This window comes from Ambystoma mexicanum, chromosome 5p, assembly GCF_040938575.1.
Source record: "Ambystoma mexicanum isolate Mex_15411 chromosome 5p, UKY_AmexF1_1, whole genome shotgun sequence".
Classification (NCBI taxonomy): Eukaryota; Metazoa; Chordata; class Amphibia; order Caudata; family Ambystomatidae; genus Ambystoma; species Ambystoma mexicanum.
Window position 1 is genome coordinate 1,279,508,482 of NC_090930.1, and position 11,770 is coordinate 1,279,520,251.

The following is an 11,770-nucleotide window of genomic DNA, read 5'->3' on the forward strand; positions in this document are numbered from 1 at the left end:
GGGGGCAACAGGAGAGACACGGGGCATGAGCGGGGGGTGAGGGGCAACAGGAGACAGACACGGGGCATGAGCGGGGGGTGGGGGGCAACAGGAGACAGACACGGGGCATGAGCGGGGGGTGGGGGGCAGCAGGAGACAGAAATGGGGCATGAGCGGGGGGTGGATGCAACAGGAGAGACACGGGGCATGAGCGGGGGGTGAGTGGCAACAGGAGACAGACACAGGGCATGAGCGGGGGGTGGGGGGAACAGGAGACAGACACGGGGCATGAGCGAGGGGTGGGGGAACAGGAGACAGACATGGGGCATGAGTGGGGGGTGTGGAGAACAGACACGGGGCATGAGCGGGGGGTGGGAGGAACAGGAAAAAGACACGGGGCATGAGCAAGGGGGGTGGGGGGCAACAAGAGAGAGACACGGGGCATGAGCGTGTGGGGGGGAACAGGAGACAGACACGGGGCATGAGCGGGTGGGGGGAACAGGAGACAGACATGGGGCATGAGCAAGAGGGTGGGGGGCAACAGGAGATAGACACGAGGCATGAGCAGAGGGTGGGGGGGAACAGGACACAGACACGGGGCATGAGCGGGGGTGGGGGAAGGGGAGAGACACACGGGGCATGAGCGGGGGTGGGGGGAGGGAGAGAGACACACGGGGCATGAGCGGTGGGCGGGAGGGAGAGAGACACATGGGGCATGAGCGGTGGGCGGGAGGGGGAGAGACATGAGCAGGGGGGGCAACAGGAGACAGACATGGGGCATGAGCGGGGGGTGGGGGGGTACAGGAGACAGACACGAGCATGAGCGGGGGGTGGGGGGGTACAGGAGACAGACACGGGGCATGAGCAGGGGGTGGGGGGCAACAGGAGAGAGACACGGGGCATGAGCGGGGGGTGGGGGGAACAGGAGACAGACACAGGGCATGAGCGGGGGGTGGGGGGAACAAAAGAGACAGACATGGGGCATGAGAGGGGGGTGGGGGGCAACAGGAGAGAGACACAGGGCAGGAGCGGGGGGTGGGGGGCAACAGGAGACAGACATGGGGCATGAGCGGGGGTGAGGGCAACAGGAGACAGACACGGGGCATGAGCAGGGGGTGGGGGGAACAGGAGACAGACATGGAGCATGAGCGGTGGGTGGGGAAAACAGGAGATAGACACGGGGCATGAGCGGCGGGTGGGGGGCAACAGGAGACAGACACGGGGCATGAGCGGCGGGTGGGGGGCAACAGGAGAGAGACACGGGACATGAGCGTGTGGGGGGAACCGGAGACAGACACGAGGCATGAGTGGGGGGGGCAACAGGAGACAGACACGGGGCATGAGCGGGCGGTAGGGGGTACAGGAGACAGACATGGGGCATGAGCGGGGGGTGGGGGGCAACAGGAGAGAGACACGGGGCATGAGCGGGGGGTAGGGGGAACAGGAGACAGACACGGGGCATGAGCGGGGGGTGGGGGGAACAGGAGACAGACACGGGCATGAGCGGGGGGTGGGGGGAACAACAGAGACAGACACGGGGCAGGAGCGGGGGGTGGAGGGCAACAGGAGACAGACACGGGGCATGAGCGGGGGGTGGGGGGCAACAGGAGACAGACACGGGGCATGAGCGGGGGGTGAGGGGCAACAGGAGACAGACACGGGGCATGAGCAGGGGGTGGGGGGCAACAGGAGACAGACACAGGGCATGAGCGGGGGGTGGGTGGCAGCAGGAGACAGACACGGGGCATGAGCGGGGGTGGGGGCAACAGGAGAGACACGGAGCATGAGCGGGGAGTGAGGGGCAACAAGAGACAGACACGGGGCATGAGCGGGGGGTGGGGGGCAACAGGAGACAGACACGGGGCATGAGCGGGGGGTGGGGGGCAGCAGGAGACAGAAATGGGGCATGAGCGGGGGGTGGATACAACAGGAGAGACACGGGGCATGAGCGGGGGGTGAGTGGCAACAGGAGACAGACACAGGGCATGAGCGGGGGGTGGGGGGAACAGGAGACAGACACGGGGCATGAGCGAGGGGTGGGGGAACAGGAGACAGACATGGGGCATGAGTGGGGGGTGTGGAGAACAGACACGGGGCATGAGCGGGGGGTGGGAGGAACAGGAAAAAGACACGGGGCATGAGCAATGGGGGTGGGGGGCAACAAGAGAGAGACACGGGGCATGAGCGTGTGGGGGGAACAGGAGACAGACACGGGGCATGAGCGGGTGGGGGGAACAGGAGACAGACACGGGGCATGAGCAAGAGGGTGGGGGGCAACAGGAGATAGACACGGGGCATGAGCAGGGGGTGGGGGGAACAGGACACAGACACGGGGCATGAGCGGGGTGTGGAGGGGAACAGGAGACAGACACGGGGCATGAGCGGGGGGTTGGGGAAGGGGAGAGACACACGGGGCATGAGCGGGGGTAGGGGGAGGGAGAGAGACACACGGGGCATGAGCGGTGGGCGGGAGGGAGAGAGACACATGGGGCATGAGCGGTGGGCGGGAGGGGGAGAGACACAAGGGGCAAGAGCGGGGATGGGCGGGAGGGGGGAAGACACAAGGGGCAAGAGCGGGGGTGGGCAGGAGGGGGGAAGACAGAAGGGGCAAGAGCGGGGGTGGGCGGGAGGATTGGAAGACACAAGGGGCAAGAGCGGGGGTGGGCAGGAGGGGGAAGACAGAAGGGGCAAGAGCGGGGGTGGGCAGGAGGATTGGAAGACACAAGGGGCAAGAGCGGGGGTGGGCAGGAGGGGGCAAAAGACACGGGGCCAAGAGCGGGGGTTGGCGGAAGTGGGCAAGAGACACGGGGCCAAGAGCGGGGGTGGGCGGGAGGGGGCAAGAGACACGGGGCCAAGAGTGGGGGTGGGCGGGAGGGGGCAAGAGACATGGGGCCAAGAGCGGGGGTGGGCGGGAGGGGGCAAGAGACACGGGGCCAAGAGCGGGGGTGGGCGGGAGGGGGCAAGAGACACGGGGCCAAGAGCGGGGGTGGGCGGGAGGGGGCAAGAGACACGGCGCCAAGAGCGGGGGTGGGCGGGAGGGGGCAAGAGACACAGGGCAAAGAGCGGGGGTGGGCGGGAGGGGGCAAGAGACACTGGGCCAGGAGCGGGGGTGGCCGGGAGGGGGAAAGACACACGGGCCAATAGCATGGGTGGGCGGGAGGGGGAAAGACACACGGGCCAAGAGCGGGGGTGGGCGGGAGGGGGAAAGACACACGGTGCAAGAGCGGGGGTGGGCGGGAGGGGGAAAGACACACGGGGCAAGAGCGGGGGTGTGGGCGGGAAGGAGACAGACACACGGGGCAAGAGCGGGGGTGGGCGGGAGGGAGACAGACACACAGGGCAAGAGCGGGGGTGGGAGGGAGGGAGACAGACACATGGGGCAAGAGCGGGGGTGGGAGGGAGGGAGACAGACACACTGGGCAAGAGCGGGGGTGGGGGGGTACAGGAGACAGACACGGGGCATGAGTATTGGGTGGGGGGCAACAGGAGAGAGACACAGGGCATGAGCGGGGGTGGGGGGAACAACAGAGACAGACACGGGGCATGAGCAGGGGGTGGGGGGCAACAGGAGACAGACACGGGGCATGAGCAGGGGGTGGGGGGCCACAGGAGACAGACACAGGGCATGAGCGGGGGGTGGGGGGCAACAGGAGACAGACACGGGGCATGAGCGTGTGGGGGGAACAGGAGACAGACACGGGGCATGAGCGGGTGGGGGGAACAGGAGACAGACACGGGGCATGAGCAAGAGGGTGGGGGGCAACAGGAGATAGACACGGGGCATGAGCAGGGGGTGGGGGGAACAGGACACAGACACGGGGCATGAGCGGGGTGTGGAGGGGAACAGGAGACAGACACGGGGCATGAGCGGGGGGTGGGGGAAGGGGAGAGACACACGGGGCATGAGCGGGGGTAGGGGGAGGGAGAGAGACACACGGGGCATGAGCGGTGGGCGGGAGGGAGAGAGACACATGGGGCATGAGCGGTGGGCGGGAGGGGGAGAGACACAAGGGGCAAGAGCGGGGATGGGCGGGAGGGGGGAAGACACAAGGGGCAAGAGCGGGGGTGGGCAGGAGGGGGGAAGACAGAAGGGGCAAGAGCGGGGGTGGGCGGGAGGATTGGAAGACACAAGGGGCAAGAGCGGGGGTGGGCAGGAGGGGGAAGACAGAAGGGGCAAGAGCGGGGGTGGGCGGGAGGATTGGAAGACACAAGGGGCAAGAGCGGGGGTGGGCAGGAGGGGGCAAAAGACACGGGGCCAAGAGCGGGGGTTGGCGGAAGGGGGCAAGAGACACGGGGCCAAGAGCGGGGGTGGGCGGGAGGGGGCAAGAGACACGGGGCCAAGAGTGGGGGTGGGCGGGAGGGGGCAAGAGACATGGGGCCAAGAGCGGGGGTGGGCGGGAGGGGGCAAGAGACACGGGGCCAAGAGCGGGGGTGGGCGGGAGGGGGCAAGAGACACGGGGCCAAGAGCGGGGGTGGGCGGGAGGGGGCAAGAGACACGGCGCCAAGAGCGGGGGTGGGCGGGAGGGGGCAAGAGACACAGGGCCAAGAGCGGGGGTGGGCGGGAGGGGGCAAGAGACACTGGGCCAGGAGCGGGGGTGGCCGGGAGGGGGAAAGACACACGGGCCAATAGCATGGGTGGGCGGGAGGGGGAAAGACACACGGGCCAAGAGCGGGGGTGGGCGGGAGGGGGAAAGACACACGGTGCAAGAGCGGGGGTGGGCGGGAGGGGGAAAGACACACGGGGCAAGAGCGGGGGTGTGGGCGGGAAGGAGACAGACACACGGGGCAAGAGCGGGGGTGGGCGGGAGGGAGACAGACACACGGGGCAAGAGCGGGGGTGGGAGGGAGGGAGACAGACACATGGGGCAAGAGCGGGGGTGGGAGGGAGGGAGACAGACACACTGGGCAAGAGCGGGGGTGGGGGGGTACAGGAGACAGACACGGGGCATGAGTAGGGGGTGGGGGGCAACAGGAGAGAGACACGGGGCATGAGCGGGGGGTGGGGGCAACAGGAGACAGACACAGGGCATGAGCGGGGGTGGGGGGAACAACAGAGACAGACACGGGGCATGAGCAGGGGGTGGGGGGCAACAGGAGACAGACACGGGGCATGAGCAGGGGGTGGGGGGCCACAGGAGACAGACACAGGGCATGAGCGGGGGGTGGGGGGCAACAGGAGACAGACACGGGGCATGAGCGGGGGGTGGGGGCCAACAGGAGACAGACACGGGGCATGAGCGGGGGGTGGGGGGGAACAGGAGACAGACACGGAGCATGAGCGGGGGGTGGGGAGAACAGGAGACAGACACGGGGCATGAGCGGGGGTGGGGGGCAACAAGAGACAGACACAGGGCATGAGCGGGGGTGGGAGGAACAGGAGACAGACACGGGGCATGAGCGGGGGGTGGGGAGAACAGGAGACAGACATGGGGCATGAGCGAGGGGGTGGGGGGCAACAGGAGACAGACACGGGGCATGAGCAGGGGGTGGGGGGCCACAGGAGACAGACACAGGGCATGAGCGGGGGGTGGGGGGCAACAGGAGACAGACACGGGGCATGAGCGGGGGGTGGGGGCCAACAGGAGACAGACACGGGGCATGAGCGGGGGGTGGGGGGGAACAGGAGACAGACACGGAGCATGAGCGGGGGTGGGGAGAACAGGAGACAGACACGGGGCATGAGCGGGGGTGGGGGCAACAAGAGACAGACACAGGGCATGAGCGGGGGTGGGAGGAACAGGAGACAGACACGGGGCATGAGCGGGGGGTGGGGAGAACAGGAGACAGACATGGGGCATGAGCGAGGGGGTGGGGGGACACAGGAGACAGACACGGGGCATGAGCGGGGGTGTGGGGGGCAACAGGAGACAGACACTGGCATGAGCGTGGAGTGGGGGGTACAGGAGACAGACACGGGGCATGGGTGGGAGCAAGAGGAGACAGACATGGGGCATGAGCGGGGGGTGGAGGGAACAGGAGACAGACACAGGGCATGAGCGGGGGGTGGGGGGTACAGAAGACAGACACGGGGCATGAGCGGGGTAGTGGGGGGCAACAGGAGAGAGAAATGGGGCATGAGCGGTGGGTGGGAGGGGGTACAGGAGACAGACACGGGGCATGAGCAGGGGGTGGGGGGCAACAGAAGAGAGACACGGGGCATGAGCAGGGGGGTGGGGGGGTACAGGAGACAGACACAGGGCATGGCGGGGGGTGGGGGCAACAGGAGAGAGACACGGGACATGAGCGGGTAGGGGGAACAGGAGACAGACATGGGGCATGAGCAGGGGGGCAACAGGAGACAGACATGGGGCATGAGCAGGAGGGTGGGGGGGTACAGGAGACAGACACGGGGCATGAGCGGGGGGTGGGGCGGTACAGGAGACAGACACGGGGCATGAGCAGGGGGGGGCAACAGGAGACAGACACGGGGCATGAGCGGGGGGTGGGGGGGTACAGGAGACAGACACGAGCATGAGCGGGGGGGTACAGGAGACAGACACGGGGCATGAGCAGGGGGTGGGGGGCAACAGGAGAGAGACACGGGGCATGAGCAGGGGGTGGGGGGAACAAAAGAGACAGACACGGGGCATGAGCGGTGGGTGGGGGCCAACAGGAGAGAGACACGGGGCAGGAGCGGGGGGTGGGGGGCAACAGGAGACAGGCACGGGGCATGAGCGGGGGGTGGGGGGGAACAACAGAGAGACACGGGGCAAGAGCGGGGGGTGGGGGGCAACAGGAGACAGACACCGGGCAGGAGCGGGGGGTGGGGGGAACAACAGAGAGACACGGGGCAGGAGCGGGGGGTGGGGGGCAACAGGAGACAGACACGGGGCATGAGTGGGGGGTGGGGGGGAACAACAGAGAGACACGGGGCAAGAGCAGGGGGTGGGGGGCAACAGGACACGGGGCAGGAGAGGGGGGTGGAGGGCAACAGGAGACAGACACGGGGCATGAGCGGGGGGTGGGGGGCAACAGGAGACAGACACGGGGCATGAGCGGGCGGTGGGGGGCAACAGGAGAGAGACACAGGGCATGAGCAGGGGGTGGGGGGAACAACAGAGAGACACGGGGCAGGAGCGGGGGGTGGGGGGCAACAGGAGACAGACACGGGGCATGAGCGGGGGTGGGCGGGAGGGGGAAAGACACACAGGGCAAGAACGGGGGGTGGGCGGGAGGGGGAAAGACACACGGGGCAAGAGCGGGGGGTGGGCGGGAGGGGGAAAGACACACGGGGCAAGAGCGGGGGGTGGGCGGGAGGGGGAAAGACACACGGGGCAAGAGCGGGGGTGGGCGGGAGGGGGAAAGACACACGGGGCAAGAGCGGGGGGTGGACAGGAGGGGGAAAGACACACGGGGCAAGAGCGGGGGGTGGGTAGGAGGGGGAAAGACACACGGGGCAAGAGCGGGGGATGGGCGGGAGGGGGAAAGACACACGGGGCAAGAGCAGGGGTGGGCGGGAGGGGGAAAGACACACGGGGCAAGAGCGGGGGTGGGCGGGAGGGGGAAAGACACATGGGGCAAGAGCGGGGGTGGGCGGGAGGGGGAAAGACACACGGGGCAAGAGCGGGGGTGGGCGGAAGGGGGAAAGACACACGGGGCAAGAGCGGGGGTGGGCGGGAGGGGGAAAGACACATGTGTGGCAAGAGCGGGAAAGACACACGGGGCAAGAGCGGGAAAGACACACGGGGCAAGAGCGGGGGTGGGCGGGAGGGGGAAAGACACACGGGGCAACATGGGGCATGAGCAGGGGGTGGGGGGAACAGGAGACAGACACGGGGCATGAGCGGGGTAGTGGGGGGCAACAGGAGAGAGACATGGGGCATGAGCGGGGGGTGGGAGGGGGTACAGGAGACAGACACGGGGCATGAGCAGGGGGTGGGGGGCAACAGAAGAGAGACACAGGGCATGAGCGGGGTGGTGGGGGGGTACAGGAGACAGACACGGGGCATGAGCGGGGGGTGGGGGCAACAGGAGAGAGAGACACGGGACATGAGCGGGTGGGGGGAACAGAAGACAGACACGGGGCATGAGCAGGGGGCAACAGGAGACAGACATGGGGCATGAGCGGGGGGTGGGGGGGTACAGGAGACAGACGCGGGGGTGGGGGGGTACAGGAGACAGACACGGGGCATGAGCAGGGGGGCAACAGGAGACACACGGGGCATGAGCGGGGGGGTGGGGGGTACAGGAGACAGACACGAGCATGAGCGGGGGGTACAGGAGACAGACACGGGGCATGAGCAGCGGGTGGGGGCAACAGGAGAGAGACACGGGGCATGAGCAGGGGGTGGGGGGAACAAAAGAGACAGACACGGGGCATGAGCGGGGTGTGGGGGGCAACAGGAGAGAGACACGGGGCAGGAGCGGGGGGTGGGGGTAACAGGAGACAGACACGGGGCATGAGCGGGGGGTGGGGGGAACAACAGAGAGACACGGGGCAGGAGCGGGGGGTGGGGGGCAACAGGAGACAGACACGGGGCAGGAGCGGGGGGTGGGGGGAACAACAGAGAGACACGGGGCAGGAGCGGGGGGTGGAGGGCAACAGGAGACAGACACGGGGCATGAGCGGGGGGTGGGGGACAACAGGAGACAGACACGGGGCATGAGCGGGCGGTGGGGGGCAACAGGAGAGAGACACGGGGCATGAGAAGGGGGTGGGGGGAACAACAGAGAGACATGGGGCAGGAGAGGGGGGTGGGGGGCAACAGGAGACAGACAAGGGGCATGAGCGGGGGTGGGCGGGAGGGGGAAAGACACACGGGGCAAGAGCGGGGGGTGGGCAGGAGGGGGAAAGACACACAGGGCAAGAGCGGGGGGTGGGCAGGAGGGGGAAAGACACACGGGGCAAGAGCGGGGGGTGGGCGGGAGGGGGAAAGACACACGGTGCAAGAGCGGGGGGTGGGCAGGAGGGGGAAAGACACACGAGGCAAGAACGGGGGTGGGCGGGAGGGGGAAAGACACATGGGGCAAGAGCGGGGGTGGGCGGGAGGGGGAAAGACACATGGGGCAAGAGCGGGGCTGGGCGGGAGGGAGAAAGACACACGGGGCAAGAGCGGGGGTGGGCGGGAGGGGGAAAGACACACAGGGCAAGAGCGGGGGTGGGCGGGAGGGGGAAAGACACACGGGGCAAGAGCGGGGGTGGGCGGGAGGAGGAAAGACACTCGTGTGGCAAGAGCGGGAAAGACACACGGGGCAAGAGCGGGAAAGACACACGGGGCAAGAGCAGGGGTGGGCGGGAGGGGGAAAGACACACGGGGCAACATGGGGCATGAGTGGGGGGTGGGGGGAACAGGAGACAGACAATGGGCATGAGCGGGGTAGTGGGGGGCAACAGAAGAGAGACACGGGGCATGAGCGGAGCGGTGGGGGGGTACAGGAGACAGACACGGGGCATGAGCGGGGGGTGGGGGCAACAGGAGAGAGACACGAGACATGAGCGGGTGGGGGGAACAGGAGACAGACATGTGGCATGAGCAGTGGGGGCAACAGGAGACAGACATGGGGCATGAGAGGGGGGAGTGGGGGGTACAGGAGACAGACACGGGGCATGAGCGGGGGGTGGGGGGGTACAGGAGACAGACACGGGGCATGAGCAGGGGGGCAACAGGAGACACACGGGGCATGAGCGGGGGGGTGGGGGGCAACAGGAGAGAGACACGGGGCATGAGCGGGGGGTGGCGGGGAACAAAAGAGACAGACACGGGGCATGAGCGGGGTGTGGGGGGCAACAGGAGAGAGACACGGGGCAGGAGCGGGGGGTGGGGGGCAACAGGAGACAGACACGGGGCATGAGCGGGGGGTGGGGGGAACAACAGAGAGACACGGGGCAGGAGCGGGGGTGGAGGGCAACAGGAGACAGACACGGGGCATGAGCGGGGGGTGGGGGGCAACAGGAGACACACACTGGGCATGAGCGGGCGGTGGGGAGCAACAGGAGAGAGACACGGGGCATGAGAAGGGGGTGGGGGGAACAACAGAGAGACACGGGGCAGGAGCAGGGGGTGGGGGCAACAGGAGACAGACAAGGGGCATGAGCGGGGGTGGGCGGGAGGGGGAAAGACACACGGGGCAAGAGCGGGGGGTGGGCAGGAGGGGGAAAGACACACGGGGCAAGAGCGGGGGGTGGGCAGGAGGGGGAAAGTCACACGGGGCAAGAGCGGGGGTGGGCGGGAGGGGGAAAGACACACGGTGCAAGAGCGGGGGTGGGCAGGAGGGGGAAAGACACACGGGGCAAGAGCGGGGGTGGGCGGGAGGGGGAAAGACACACGGGGCAAGAGCGGGGGTGGGCGGGAGGAGGAAAGACACACAGGGCAAGAGCGGGGGTGGGCGGGAGGGGGAAAGACACACGTGTGGCAAGAGCGGGAAAGACACACGGGGCAAGAGCGGGAAAGACACACGGGGCAAGAGCGGGGGTGGGCGGGAGGGGGAAAGACACATGGGGCAAGAGCGGGGGTGGGCAGGAGGGGGAAAGACACACGGGCCATGAACAGGGGGTGGGCGGGAGGGGGAAAGACACACGGGGCATGAGCGGGGGGTGGGAGGGAGGGGGAGAGACACACGAGGCATGAGCGGGGGGTGGGCAGGAGGGGGGGAGACACACGAGGCATGAGCGGGGGGTGGGCGGGAGGGGGAGACACACACGAGGCATGAGCGGGGGGTGGGCGGTAGGGGGAGAGACACACGGGGCATGAGCGGGGGGTGGGCGGGAGGGGAGAGACACACGGGGCATGAGCGGGGGGTGGGCGGGAGGGGAGAGACACACGGGGCATGAGCGGGGTGTGGGCGGGAGGGGAGAGACACACGGGGCATGAGCGAGGGGTGGGCGGGAGGGGAGAGACACACGGGGCATGAGCGGGGGGTGGGCGGGAGGGGAGAGACACACGGGGCATGAGCGGGGGGTGGGCGGGAGGGGAGAGACACACGGGGCATGAGTGGGGGGTGGGCGGGAGGGGGAGAGACACACGGGGCATGAGCAGGGGGTGGGCGGCGGGTGGTGAGAGACATACGGACAACAGAGAGACACGGGGCAGGAGCGGGGGGTGGGGGGCAACAGGAGACAGACAAGGGGCATGAGCGGGGGTGGGCGGGAGGGGGAAAGACACACGGGGCAAGAGCGGGGGGTGGGCAGGAGGGGGAAAGACACACGGGGCAAGAGCGGGGGGTGGGCGGGAGGGGGAAAGACACACGGTGCAAGAGCGGGGGGTGGGCAGGAGGGGGAAAGACACACGAGGCAAGAGCGGGGGTGGGCGGGAGGGGGAAAGACACACGGGGCAAGAGCGGGGGTGGGCGGGAGGGGGAAAGACACATGGGGCAAGAGCGGTGCTGGGCGGGAGGGAGAAAGACACACGGGGCAAGAGCGGGGGGGCGGGAGGGGGAAAGACACACGGGGCAAGAGCGGGTGTGGGCGGGAGGGGGAAAGACACACGGGGCAAGAGCGGGGGTGGGCGGGAGGAGGAAAGACACTCGTGTGGCAAGAGCGGGAAAGACACACGGGGAAAGAGCGGGAAATACACACGGGGCAAGAGCGGGGGTGGGCGGGAGGGGGAAAGACACACGGGGCAACATGGGGCATGAGTGGGGGGTGGGGGGTACAGGAGACAGACACGGGGCATGAGCAGGGGGTGGGGGGCAACAGAAGAGAGACACGGGGCATGAGCGGAGCGGTGGGGGGGTACAGGAGACAGACATGGGGCATGAGCGGGGGCTGGGGGCAACAGGAGAGAGACACGAGACATGAGCGGGTGGGGGGAACAGGAGACAGACACGTTGCATGAGCAGGGGGGTAACAGGA